Here is a 14,259-nt window from a genome sequence, read left to right as displayed (position 1 = left end):
ACATCCCTCTGAGTGCATGGGGGATGGGTACACAGCAGTGAGGAGTTCTGAGCAAGCGCCAACAGCAAGAACATGTTGGGGCATTCTGAAGGCAGTCCTAGGGGTATAGCATGAAACACAGCTGCTAAATGAAAGGTTAGTGGTTTGAACCACCTCTCAGTGAGAGAAAGTGGTGGCAGGCAGCTTCCACAAAGATTTCAACATTGAAAACCCTCCGGGACAGTTCTACTCTGTCCTATGGGATCACTCCAACTCTGTCCTATAGGATCACTCCAGGAATCAGAATTGACCATTCAGCAGGGGGCTTTATGAGGATGGGGATGTTTTGACACAAGAGGTGGGAGTTGAGGGGAGTCACTGCAGGCGAAGTAACAAGTCAAAAGAAGCTCATGTGCTTCTCATTCTGACTGCGGCTTTGCTGAGCTAATCTTGGACTCTGAGGAGCCACAGTAATCTCCATACCTGGGAAACAGCACCTTTTCCACCATGAACGAGCGGTCCAAAATCTTAGAACACTACAACATTTAAATGGTAAAATATTGAGGGAAGACATGTGCCGATTCTACGCAGAGTTTTCCTCAGACACAGGTTGTGAGTTTTACAGAAAGGATCGCCTATGATGCAGAAAGGAAACACAAGGCAAGGCGGGTAAATGGAAAGGGTAGTGGTTGGAGCGCACAAAGTTCCTCCGTGGAGAGGCCTGGCGATCTGCGTCCCTAATGCCTGCTGTGATTGGTAGGTGCTGCTGAGTGGATTCTTCGTCATAGGAGCCTGTGTACAACAGAAGAAAACATGGCCCAGTCCTGCACCATCTCACAATTGTTCTAATGTTTGAGCCCATTGTTACAGTGACTGTTGGAAAAAAGACCAGGAACATTGTGCCAAGGAATTGGTTTGGCATTTCCCATCATAATGCTTGGTCATTCTTCGAGAGTACCAAGGGCTGAACTAGAGTAACTTTACTGGAAAACCCTAACCCTTCTACCCTCGAATTCGGCCCTGGCCCCTTCATACTTCTTTTTCGTTTCCAAAGCTCTGACACCATGGAAAAGAAACGCAGTGGGATCCCCAGAATGTGAAGATGACAGAATTCTTCCGGGAAGGGTGAGCTAAATGGAAGCATTGCCGTCAGAAGTCTATGGGCCTCCAGAGACGGAGGTTATATTGAGAAACAATCACTTCACATTTTTGAAATATTTGCTTAATATGTTATCTAATGCTATGATTTTTAGGAACATTTTTTACTTACACATGTATGTAGGGTGTATATATACACACATCCTTGTAGCCATGCTGTGTACTGTGTTGTGATATGCTCTTTCTACTAAAAATATATATCAAATACATATGCCAAAATATATAATCTGTGTATCAAATATATACCAAAAGAACACACAAATCTGTCTTGGAAGAGGTGCAGCCAGAATGCTCCTTACAAGCAAGAATAGTGAGACTTCAGTCTTATAAGTCTGAACATGTTATCAAAAGAGACCAGTCTATGGAGAAGGCCAGATGGTGGGCAAATCGAGGCTTAGTGAACACGAGAAGGTCCTCAGCATGACTGCCTGACGCAATGGCTGCAACAATGAGATCGAACAATTACGTGGATGGCACAGAACAGGGCAGTGTTTTCTTTACGAGCCAGAAGCAACATGAAAGTGCCTGATACAACATTGTATATAATTGACATATTTTATATCAATAAATATAATCTAGCATAGTATAACATCAACATCTTGATGGCACCGTTCCATCATGTGACTACACTGTAAATTTTTTAATGTTGAAAACCCTATAATTGGGCACAAAGGCTATTTCCAATTTTTTTCTCTATCACAAACAAGATTGTAATAAACATCCTGAGCTTAGAATACATTCATGATGACTTACTTAGGTAGATTTCTAGAAATGCCACTAATCTGTTAAAAAAAAAAATCCCATTTTCATTTTGATGCACAGTCCTGAAGCTACCTTCTAGAAAGACTATGGTCAATTCTGTCAATTGGCCTAGAGGTCAATTCCTCTAAGGTCGGCTCTTCTTTTGTAAAGCACCTGGTAAAAGCACCAGGTAACTGCTGAACCCAAAGCCAGTTGTCATTGAGTTGATTCTGATCCTCCGCAATCCTGTTTCATAGACATTGTGATGGCTGACTTTTTGGAGGACAATCACCTGTATTCTCTTCTAAGGAGTGGACTTGGACCTCCAACTCTTTTGTTAGCAGAGAGCATGCTGACGATGTGCACCACACAGTGACACCGTGCCACTGAAGTCACTGCTAAGCTGCCAGTAGATGATGCATGATGTTCTTGAGGATAGTTCAAAGCAAATTGACACTGTCTGAATTAACACATATATAAGCTCCCCTGGTAGTTGTCTAATTTTATTTTTCAGATACTTATAATACTGGAAAATAAAGATACTTAGAAATACTGGTCTGAAAATACATACATATTTCGTGTCTGCATTTTACGATTATGAATTGAGCCTTTTATCAGAAGGGTTGATGTTTATTATATATCTGAATGTTTAGATTTTTTAAATGTATTATTAATTGGGAGTTAATACACATATCATTCCATAGTTCAATCACATCAAGCAGAATTGTGCAATTGTTCTCACAATCAGTTTCCATTCCTTTGCTTCCTGGACTCCTAGACATTGTCTCCCATTTACACCTACCACCACCACTGTAACCCCACCCAAAACCCTTTTTCAACTTGCTGTCCCTAAAGGTTCATCCATCCTGGGTTTTATATACCAAAACACAGAAAAAACACATAGCACAACTTCAAGAGTGTAGCCTTCAATGACATAACATCTCTGAGATATACACCCTCATATAAACAAACAAAAACAAAACAAAACAGAAATACAGAAATGTTGAAAATCAGATCCAGCATGCATCAAAGGGAGGATCAACTGATAAAGTTTTAACTACTTTGATCAGGTTTTTGCCTTTGATCATCTATGCTCACGTCTCCATTGTAGTCTGTTAATTAACGACTACCCTTCCATCCCTCAATTGTGGATAGAGGGAATTCATCAGAGGCTTATTTCCTATGTAGTTCCACAAATGGATCTTGGGTTCTCACTGTCGTCCATACCCTTCTGCAAACCGGATTCTCCCGATTTAGGCTCTGATACTAATCCCTCCTGAGACTTCAGATTATATGATTTACAATCCTTTGGTGACTGATGATGGTGTGCTTCTTCCAAGTGGACTTAGTTGACATCTTACTTAGATGGCTGCTTGTTTGGAGACAAGACTTTAAGGCTCCAGATGCTATTTTCTTTGCCACATTTTGCTATAGTACCCGTGTGATAGGGAATTTTTATGTGTGTATGTGCCAACATGGCACCCATAAGAAGATGTGGGTGGAGGTTAGCCCGTCAATCAGGTCACAGCTTGATGACCTCTTTCGAAGGTGCAATCTGACATAAATGGCACTTTGAGGCCTGAGTTAGCTGCTCTACCTAAACCTTATACTGCAGTATCAGTGGGCTGAGCCAACCCGTGGACCACGATGGACTGTGTCCCTGTGCCATGCTGTTCCAGGAGGCTCTACCAAGACCTGCTTCGCTATGCTGACCTATTGGACTTGCTATGCCTCAACAACTCATCTTTCAACTGTGTGCTTCCTTGGCCTTGGGCCAGTGGCCAGCATGAGTTGGAAGGACCTTCAGTATATTAACTGCCCCAGGAGAGTCAGTTGGCCTGAGCTCTGTCCACGGCTGTGTAGACTAATTTGCTATTGTATTCCTTTTCACTATATAAACCTATCCTTATAAATATACTCATAAGTGTCCTGCTATTGTTTCTCTAGAGAACCCTGCCTAACACACCCATATCTTCTGTGTTGTTCTCTTCCTGAGTGTGAGTATCGAGTAGGGCCATGAAGTAAGATCTAATTCTTCTTAAGTTGGAGCTAAGATTTAGTGTGAGCCCAAAACCCATTCCTGGATCTATGTCTTGTTTTGTTTTAAAATTTATTATTAATTACACATATAATATCATTCCATAGTCCAATCACGTCAAACAGAATTGTACAATTGCTTCCACAATCAGTTTCCAAACATTTTTTTCTTCCTGAGCTCCCTGTTATGCTCCACCACCACCCCTGCCCACCCTACCCCCCAAATCCTTATTCTACTTGCTGTCCCTATAGGTTCATCCATCCTGGATTTCATTTACCAAAAAACAGAAAAGCATATAACAGAGCTTCAAGAGGGTGACCCCCTATGATATAAGACCTCTGCGATACACCCTAATATGAACAACAACAACAAAAATTATAACAGAATGTATGTCATAAGTTTGCCAGAATAATACATATCTTAATACAGTATATAGGGCATTGATGTATGTGATAGGTTTATTGTGCCAACATGGCCAATGAACACATGTGGGATTAATTGAAGGATGGAGAGATAAATGGTTCAGCGAGCCCGACCTTTCTTGTCTCTTGCTCTTTGATTATCGGACCGTGTGCAGCTGCCTTAACTTGTTCTCTGCCTCAACTTGCAAGCTACACTGCCTGTGGGACACCTAACCTGTGGACTGTGTCACTGTACTTTGAGGTTCCTTCCAGACCTGCTTTGCCATGCTACTGGCATATACATCACTTGAGCTGGGGACTGTCGGACCCTGTCATCTGGATTACTGTTGGTGACCTGCCTTGCTCTTTGCTGCCTGTGACCAGATAGCCTGAATTGCTCTACAGAGGACTACCCAGCGGCCCTCAAGACTTGAAGGACTGCCAGTGTATTAGCTGTTCTCATGGAAGTGAGTTGCACTGAGCCTTTTGTACTGCTTTATAGATTAATTAACTGTTTATATCTTATGTTATATATCTATCTCTATAAATATATATCATATCATTAGTGTCCTGGTTTTGTTCTCTAGAGAACCCAGTCTAACATTATGTAGCAAGCGCTTGTTTGTCCACCTACCAACAGTTCAGCAGTCATGCTACAGCTCTCTTCTGCTTCTTCAGACACCAGCTAGTTTCCAACCTAAGTCCTCAGTTTACAAGTGTGTCTGAGGAAGAGTCCAGTGCACCCAGAGGAGTCTCCAAGTGGGATCTCACTGGTGAAGCCTCCGGAGCATCCTGTGTGCATTGAAGATCCAGGATTCAGGTCCCAGCATTCCATGGCACCTGGCCTGAGTCCCCAGGATGCACCCAGAAGCCGGGATCAGTGTGGACCAGAAGCATTTTCAGTCGTTCTTCCCAACAACTTTGGTCATTCTTCCCTCGTGTCTGCAACAGACATGCATTGTGTTCCCCAGACCTGTATGCTCCCTTGCCCCTCTCCTGCACCGTTTTACTCATCATCCTTCATCCCTCTTAAAGGGCTGTCTATCTGTGCAGGGCCCTCATCATAGATTTACATGGCAGCCACACAGCAGACAACACCCCCCCCCTCCCTTGACCATTTGCCTTCCCCTCCCTTGACCATTTGATCTCAGCTGATGTAAGGCTCTTTCTGCCCAAGTGCCCTTCAAAATACAACAGATGGTGTATGGTTCATTGGCAACAGTCAGGCTCTCTACCAGTTTTTCTGACCTCCAGCCCTCAGACTGGATGCCCTACAAGCCTGAGCTTGTGCCCATTCTGCTGTGTTTCCTACCTCAGCGGACTCATACAGTAGTTGTCCTTTTGTGACTGACTAACCTCACTCAGCACAATGTTTTCCATAACCCTCCATGTCTTAGTTTCATGGTGGTTTTTTAGAGATGCATAGTATTCCACTGTGTGAATCTACCAGTTTTTATTGACTCTTCTACTTATGGGAAATTAGATTGTTTCCAGCTTCTTGCTTTTGTGAGCTGTGCATCAGTGAACATGGGGGAGCATACATCTGTTCGTGATCTGTTTCTTATTTCTCTTGGGTATATATGCTCAGTAATGGTATTGCTGGGTCATATGGTATTTCAATTGCCATCTGTTTTAGAAATGACCATATCACCCTCCACAGTGGCTGTATGTATTTACAAGCCCTCCAGCAGTGAATAAGAGTTCCAATCTCACCACACCCTTTCCAGGACTTGTTCTAAATTGTTTTGTTTGTTTAATTTGGCTTCAGTAATGGGCATTAGGTTGTATCTCATGGCTGTTTTGACTTGCATTTCCTGGATGACTAGTGAACACGAGCATTTTCTTGTGCATTCATTCGCCATTTGTGTGTCATCCTTTCTGAATCGTCTGTTCAGGTCCCTTGTCCACCTTATCAGAGCGTTATTAATTTTGTTCTTGTTGTAGGCTTGTAAAATACGATCGATTTTAGTTATTAGTCCTTTGTCATGTCGTTGCTAAATGTCTTTTCCCAATCTGTGGCTCTCTTTTTACTCTTTTAATTCTTTCAAAGTAAACAAGTGTTTTATTTTTAATAGGTCTCATTCATCTATTTCATCTTCCTCAGAGTGTGTTTCCTTTGTTGTCTCTGATAGCCCATGTATTCATTGCACTAGGGCACTAAGGTTTGTCCCAATTTTCTTGCTGATGATCCTGATAGATATAGGTTTTACATTTAGGTCCTTGATCCACCTTGAGTTTGTTTTTGTGCATGGGATCAGATATGGATCTTATTTCATTCTTCTGTTGGTGGAGATCCAATTTTTCCAGAACCATTTAATGGTTTGGGGGCCTTTGTCAAAAATCAGTAGTCTGATATAACCCCCTCCCAGGGGAATGGACAACAGATAATTGGCAAAGGGAGACATCGGCAGTGTAAGACATGAAAAAATGATAATAATTTATAAATTATCAAGCGTTCATGAAGGAGGGAGAGTGGGAGAGGAAGGGGAAAACAATGAGGAGCTGATACCAAGGGCTCAAGTAGAAAGAAAATGTTTTGAAAATGATGATGGCAACAAATGTACAAACATGCATGACACAATGGGTGGATGTATGGATTGTGATGAGTTGTATGTGCCCCCAATAAAATGATTTTAAAAAATCAGTTGTCTACTTGCAGATGATTTTACTTCTGAGTTTTCTGTCCTGATCCATTGGTCCGTGTATCTACCATTATACCAGTACCAGGCTATTTGGACAACTGTGCCTGTATTTAGTACATTTGAGGTTAGGAAGTGAAAGACCACCTACTTTGTTCTTCTTTTTGAGGAATTTTTGGCTTATCCTGGGCTTCTTCCCTCTTCATATGAAGTTGGTAATCAGTTTTTCCATTTCTCTGAAGAATGATGCTAGAATTGGGATCGGGATTGTATTGAATTTGTAGATTGCTTTAGGTAGTATTGACATGTTTATAATATTAAGTCTTCCTATCCATGAACACAGGATATTCTTCCATTTGTGTAGATCTCTTTTGGTTTCTTGTTGTTTTCTTCATAGAGGTCTTCTGCTTTCTTGGTTAGGTTTATTCCTAGGTATTTCAGCTTTTGCTTGGCTATTGTGAATGGTATTGTTTCCTTGATATCTTTTTTTCAGTATTCCCACTACTGGTATATAGGAATATAACTGATTTCTGCTTGTTAATCATGTATCCTGCTAATCTACTAAACTCCTCTGTTGTTTCCAGCAATCCTATTGTGGGCCCATTAGCATACTTTACCCAATTTTACTCTCTTGGTTTGTGGCCATTGTCTTATAGTCCTGGATAGATCTTCCAGCACAATGTTGAAAGAAAGTGGGAATTGGTTGTTTAGATGTTAACATAACTCACATTTGCAGCTTGCCTAACTATTTCCTTAAAAGCTTTTTTTTTTTTTAATCGAAAGTTAAAATGTTTTCCAAGCAAGTAGAATAAGTGTGTGTGTGGGGAGGGGAGAGGGGATACATTTGACAAAATAGTAACTGTATCCAAAAAGCTGATAAATACCACAGGCATTAGGAATCCTGAATTTGGTCCCCGGCTTTTCCCTGAACTTCTAGCCTTTGAGAACTTAGGAAAGTGTGCCGTAAAAGAGACATGGAAATGACTGCATTTTGCTCTCCTGCCCACATGGTCCCATTGTACATGCATTTGGTCAGAGTTCACTAGTCACTGTCTGCCACGAACCCTGAACTCCTCAAAGGCAAGTGTTTAATAAGTAGAAGTATAGCTTGTGTGATTCTGTACTTGTTAAGTACAGTTCTCATGTTTCTTTAAAAAGTATTGTACGAGCAACTGAATAAGAGAAAAACCAAAAGCTTTCCAGCCTTATAATCTACTAGCTTCTGGAAAAATTATCCCAAAATAGTCTCATTTCATGTATTTCTTACAACATTTGTCATACTTTTTGGTGGAAATTTTCAAAAAAAATTTTTGTAACCTCAAATCAGAACTCAAGTCTAAAAGAAACAGTTTTCTGAGAAGAAATTTAAAAAAATAATAATGATGACACTACAGTTCCTCTAATCTAAGACACCGTTGAGTCTATGAGTTAGCTCATAGACTCAACGACAGCTTTACTAAATAAAAAAGCACACAAATAGAAGTACACACAGATTTTAAAGCATGTGCACTCCAACTTTAGAGAGATGACAATGGAGTAGAACTGTAATTGCAGAATAAAGGAAACTGGCCCACACTCATGTTGACCAGCACCACCGATGTATCTGCTTGTTGTGCTGTGGTGCCACGTGCCTTCCTATGATATCAGAAGCTCTGTCGCTGGTAATTCAAATACTGGTAAGGTAGACAAGTTCCAGTGGGGTTTACAGACTAAGATAGACTGAAAAGGATGACATAGCCATCTATTTCTGAAAATTAGTTACTATGAATCACCACAGAATCTTGTCCCATATAGTGCTGGAAAATGTGTCCTGGAAGTTGTAAGGCACTCCCAAGACACAGGCTTCCACAGTGAACTCAAGCAAGCCAGTGCTCATGCAGATGGTGCAGGGCCGGTCGACACCTTATTCTGTTGTACATCGGGTCACCAGGAGTTGGAATTGGCTGGACTGCAACTCACAGCACCCATCATGGCTAGAAATTACTAGGCAAATACCATGTGGCCAAAGATCTCAGATGGAATTGTTGGCGGTCTAAGCACACTGATTTGCGCTGGTAACGATGATGGCCTTGGAAACTGTAGAGCAGGTCGACTCTGTGTCCAGTTCACTTAGGGTTAGCATCGATTCAACAACACGCATCAACACCAACACCATAAGCCAGGCTCTGGGCTGATCATTTTACATCAGTGATCTCATTTAATTCATACAAAAACCTCTGAACCTTTTGAGATGCAACCACCTGACGTCCAGGCCATCACCCTAATCCTAGTGTGTTCTGTGACCCCGGGCATCTCACGCATTTCCATACCGCAGGGAAACTAGGGTACAGGAATGGGCAGGCCTCATCTCCTCCCTGGTGGCTCCTCTAGGCTTTCTGGACGTTCTCTCCCCTTCTTGGTTGTTGGCTGCCATTCTGTTAAACTTTAGAGAGCACATGTAACCTTCCCAAGGCTATGCAGCTTGGAGGGAGCGAAGCAGGGATTAACTTACACAGGTTGCAACACCAAAGTCTTCTTTTATTCCTCCTACTAGATTGTATTAGGGAGTCAGCTGGTGTGGTGGGTAACACTTTGAGCTGCTTGACTGCAAGGTCAGTAGTTTGAAACCACTGGGCTCTTATCAGAGAAAGATGAGGCTTTCTACTCCCTCAGAAAGTCAAAGGCGGAAGCTCTAGTCTGTTGTTTGGGGTCACCAAAGGTGAAAATTGAATCTGGGTATTGAATCAAAGGTGAAAATTGATAGTGGGTATTTTTTTTTTGTTTTGGAGGGGGTTTATTCATAAATTGAAAGAGATAAAATGCCCTAAACCATAGTGCTTCGTTGAAAGAACATTCAGTGTGCAGACACACACAGAGAAACGGTTATCAAAGCAGTCAGGGCAACATGGAAAAAGAAGACCAGCCTGTGTGATCATGCGCTGTCGATGGGATCAGGTAACAGACATCAGAAGACTCAAATCAAACACACAAAAACATATTGTTGAGAATGAGTGGGGCAGGAGCAGAGCCCAGAACCCATCTGTAGCCAATGGTACATCCCTGACAGAAGGAGCACAGGAAGGAATGAGTCAACCAGGGCCAGTAGAGATCCAAGGAATTACACAAAATTCCTCTGGTAACTTGAGGTTTTCTCATCCCCCATTATCATGACCCCAGTCCTGCATTTCAGTTCTGGTAGACCAGAACATGTACACTGGTACAGATTCAAGCTCACGACACATGGAATCCAGGTCAGCTAAAACCTGCAGGAACAGAAATGGGAGAAGGAGGGTAGGGGGAAAGTGGAGGGAGGAGGGGATAAAGGGGGAACTGATTGCAATGATCAACTCCTAACCACCCGCCCCCCAGTGGGAGGAAAAACAGAAACCATGGGGGGAAGGGAGACAGTGGTTGGTGTAAGATAAATAATAATTTATCAAGGGGCCATGGAGGGGAGGGGAGTGGGAGAAGCGAGGGGAAAAAGAGGAGATGATACCAAGGGCTCAAACAGAAAGTAAATGTATAGAAAAGAATGATTGCAATGTATGTACAAATATGCTTGATAAAATTGATGTATGGATTGTTGTAAGAGCTGTAAGAGCCCCAAATAAAATGATTTTTAACAAAAAGAAAAGAAAGACGGGACAAAGGTTACTTTGAGAGCAAGAAGGGGGTTGTGTTGAAATGAGAGCCTTGGAGGTGCCAGTCATGTTCTATCCCTTGACCTGAGCAAGGACTACATGAGCCCTTGCTTTCTAATTCGCTAAACTAAGCATTTGTTCGATATACTTTTCTGTGCGTGCGTTACATGTCATTATGAGAAATTTTTAAAAATCTCTCCATCCTTTCCAGCAAAATACAGCCTACCATAGATTCTAGAGGTATGGTCCATGGTGCCAGGGAGAGCCATTTATATCCTGTGTGACTTTCAGCAACCTCACATGGACAAACTCTTGAAAAGGTAGCATCATCACTCACTGCCACAGAGCCAATTCCGACTCATTGTGAGCCCCAAAAGACAGAACCAAGCTTCCATTGTGGGTTCCTGGGATGGGAACTCACTATGGGAATCAAAAGGCTTGTCTTTCTCCAAAAGGAGCTGTAGCTGAGGTGAAGGCATGCCTTCTTTGACCCTGGCTGCAGGCCCCAGAGAGGCTCACTCTAATGGTCTGTGGACAGACCCCAAGTGCAAGAGCAGGCTACCTAGGGACCACCTGATGTTTCCAGCCAGGGGTTATGAAAGGAATGAGGCTTTACTCTAAGGGATTATCCCTCTGGAAACTCACCCAGAATAGCCAAAGCACATTCTGGCAAGTCACAGTCAATAAGCAACTATTTGCGCAATTAGCGTCATTGGATTTCTTAGTGTGCTGCCCCACAAAGCCAATGCCCTTGAGGGGAGATTACAGAAATGTTCATTCCTCAGTTCATGGAAAACATCAGAGGCTGGTGGTCAAATGTGTGAAAGGTCCACAGCCGTCAAAGAGGAGGCCATAGGCAGATGGACAGAGCAGGACAGTGTGACCTAGAGGGAAACTGACAAACTGTCCCTCAAACATAGCAGTCTGCCGCCACCTGATTTCCTTCCATTTTTGATTCATTATTTTAGGTGCACGGAGTCTACTTTAATTTTCTCAAGCTAATATTTAGCTTGAGAATCCGAGGGCAGCTGTCTTTGATAAAATGCATTTTACTACAAAGGATAGTTAAATAAATGTAATGATCAGACCTGTCAATAAGTACTACAAAGTGCCGAGTGCCCAAAATTCGAAAGAGCATACTTACTACTACCACCACACAGGCACAAATACACTTTTTTTTCATGGTTTCTGACATACCTTATAGCCCATCCTGCAGTATGTGTTGTGTGGTGGTTACGCATTGAGCTGCTAACTGCAAAGTCAGCAGTTTGGAACCACCACCCGCTCCGAGAGAAAGACAGGGCTTGCTGCTCCCATAGAGAGTCACTAGCCTCACTAACTCCAGGGGCAGTGGCAGTCTGACTTCCAGGGTCACTGTGAGTCCGAACCAACTTGATGGCAGTGAGTTTGGTTTGCTTTTTATGCCGTATGTGACTTGCGGGACATACATCAGTTCTTATTTTATTACTAATTAATGCCTCTTATTTCCTTTTTAATTTAAATGCACTTATAATTTCTGACCGTGCACCGTTCATCTAACAAGCAACCCTGCAAACGTGAGTTTTACCATCATCATGGAGCTTGAGCGTCCTGCGTCTCTCGCCCACTTTAGAATCAAGTGAGTAATCAGCGGGTGCTAGGGGCTTAGCCACCTAATAATTGAAAGATGTGGGCATGTGCTTTCATCTCTCAGAGCTGTCGTTTCTTCTTAGCCACCTAATAATTGAAAGATGTGGGCATGTGCTTTCATCTCTCAGAGCTGTCGTTTCTTCATTATAAAAGAGGGCAGGAACGCATGGCTCACAAGACTGCTAGAGAATAAAATGACAGTGCATGTGTTAGGGGTTTGAATCCACCCAGAGGCGCTACAAGAGAAAAGACCTGGCAAAATGCTCCCATCGAGACAGTTGCCTGGAAAACCCTGTTGGGAAGTTCTACTCTTAGGTGGGTCGCTGTGCAGCAGAACCAACTCGCTGGCACCCACAGCTGCAACTAGCCAACGGTGCTTCCAAGTTCATGGGAAAACGTAATGAGAAGCTCGCGGGATTTTCCCACCCATGTCTAAGCCCCTCGTATGTGCAAACACATACATGAGGGAGATTTAGAAGGTGGGAGGGAGAGCTGACTGAACACCATGGACTTTTTCCATGCACTTCTTGAAGCTCCTCTTGTGTGTGCTTATATGTCTGTCAGCATGTGTATGTTATGTTTCATATAGATACTTAAATATATTCAACAGCTAACTCAATGCATAGCACACCTACAGGTGGTTAAAATGTCATCTCTTTTCCTTGCAGTTTACTGTGGTCTCTGGAGGATATGGCAAACAAACATTAAATGGTATGGTACATCCTGTGTATTAAAAATGTGATTTTCAAAAGCACAGAGTGTACAGCTTCTAAAACAACTATTGTTCATCCAAGAATAGCCTTGTTTATGACTGTGTTTTTATCCATCTGGATTCACTCAACTCTCAAACACGCAGTCAGCCCTCCACGATAGGTTTACATTTCACTTCCTCTAAGCTCCTAAGAACATTTTCCTGAGGTGCTTCAGCTCATAATGGTCTCCTTTCTAAAGCACGTCACTTTTGGAATGCATTAAAATACTATCCGTGTGGGAATGCACGTTTCTTAATCAAAGTATAGACCTTCAAAACAGGGGTTGTAACTGCAGCAGAACTGAGTTTCCCAAGAAGAAGTCCTAAACCTGGGTACCTGTGAATGTTTGGAAATCATTTGAAAATAGTATCTTTGCAGATATAATCAAGCTCAAATCAGATCACATTAGATCAGGGTGGGCCCTAATCAATCTGGTGTCCTTTTAAAAAGAGGAAAAACCAGATGCGGATATAGACACACTGCGGGAAGGCCATGTAACGTTGGAGACGGGGATTGGAACAATGCATGTATAAATTAAGGAGCACCAATGCTTGCTGGAAACTACCAAAGACTAAAACAGACTCCAAAGATTATCCTCTACTGTTCTGGGAGGAGCATGGACCTTCTGACATCTTGCCTTCAGCCTTCTAGCCTCTAACACGAGAGAGGATGCCCGGCTATTGTGTTAAATTGTGGTCATTTGCTATAGCAGCTCTAGGAAACTCAAAAGCAGCCACTGAGTCTATGTGCCCTGAATTCTAGCAGACTTTCTGTAAACACCTGATGACCAATGGATCCATAGGTAGACAAAGTTTTGATCCCTTTGTTATAACTATACACGGCCACCATACCGTCTAGATTTTTTATGGAAAGCAGCACATTCCCAAGGACTCCAGCCACCAATTCGCCAACAGTTTCCCAAATGGTACCTTTCAGAATTGCTGAGAAAACAACACCCAAGATCTATGATTTGAGCCCATCTGAGATTAACTACAAATCCAGTAGCTTAATCTGCTGGTCTCCTAGCCGAGCAATCAGCAGTATTTCTTTCCTCCTGAACACAAAACCAGTTTGTCCAGCTTCACAAATATCAGGCCAGCAGCATGAAGAACAAAAAATCAAGTGCTGTTTCCCTGAAGCAAAGTTGCTGGGCCACCAGCAGATGCTCCGCTGGCATCAGGCAGCGCCCATTATGTAAGCAGCAGTAGCCCCAGAGATCAAGCTTTCAGGCCTGGTAAAAGGGTCATCTATTGTCTCTGGCAGACAGCGCCAGAGATAGAGTCTCCTGGAGACACAATGTGA

The sequence above is a fragment of the Echinops telfairi genome, unplaced genomic scaffold (assembly GCF_000313985.2).
Source record: "Echinops telfairi isolate 266 unplaced genomic scaffold, ASM31398v2 ScPeMD7_2;HRSCAF=8, whole genome shotgun sequence".
In the NCBI taxonomy this organism is placed as follows: domain Eukaryota; kingdom Metazoa; phylum Chordata; class Mammalia; order Afrosoricida; family Tenrecidae; genus Echinops; species Echinops telfairi.
This window is presented reverse-complemented; position numbering follows the sequence as displayed.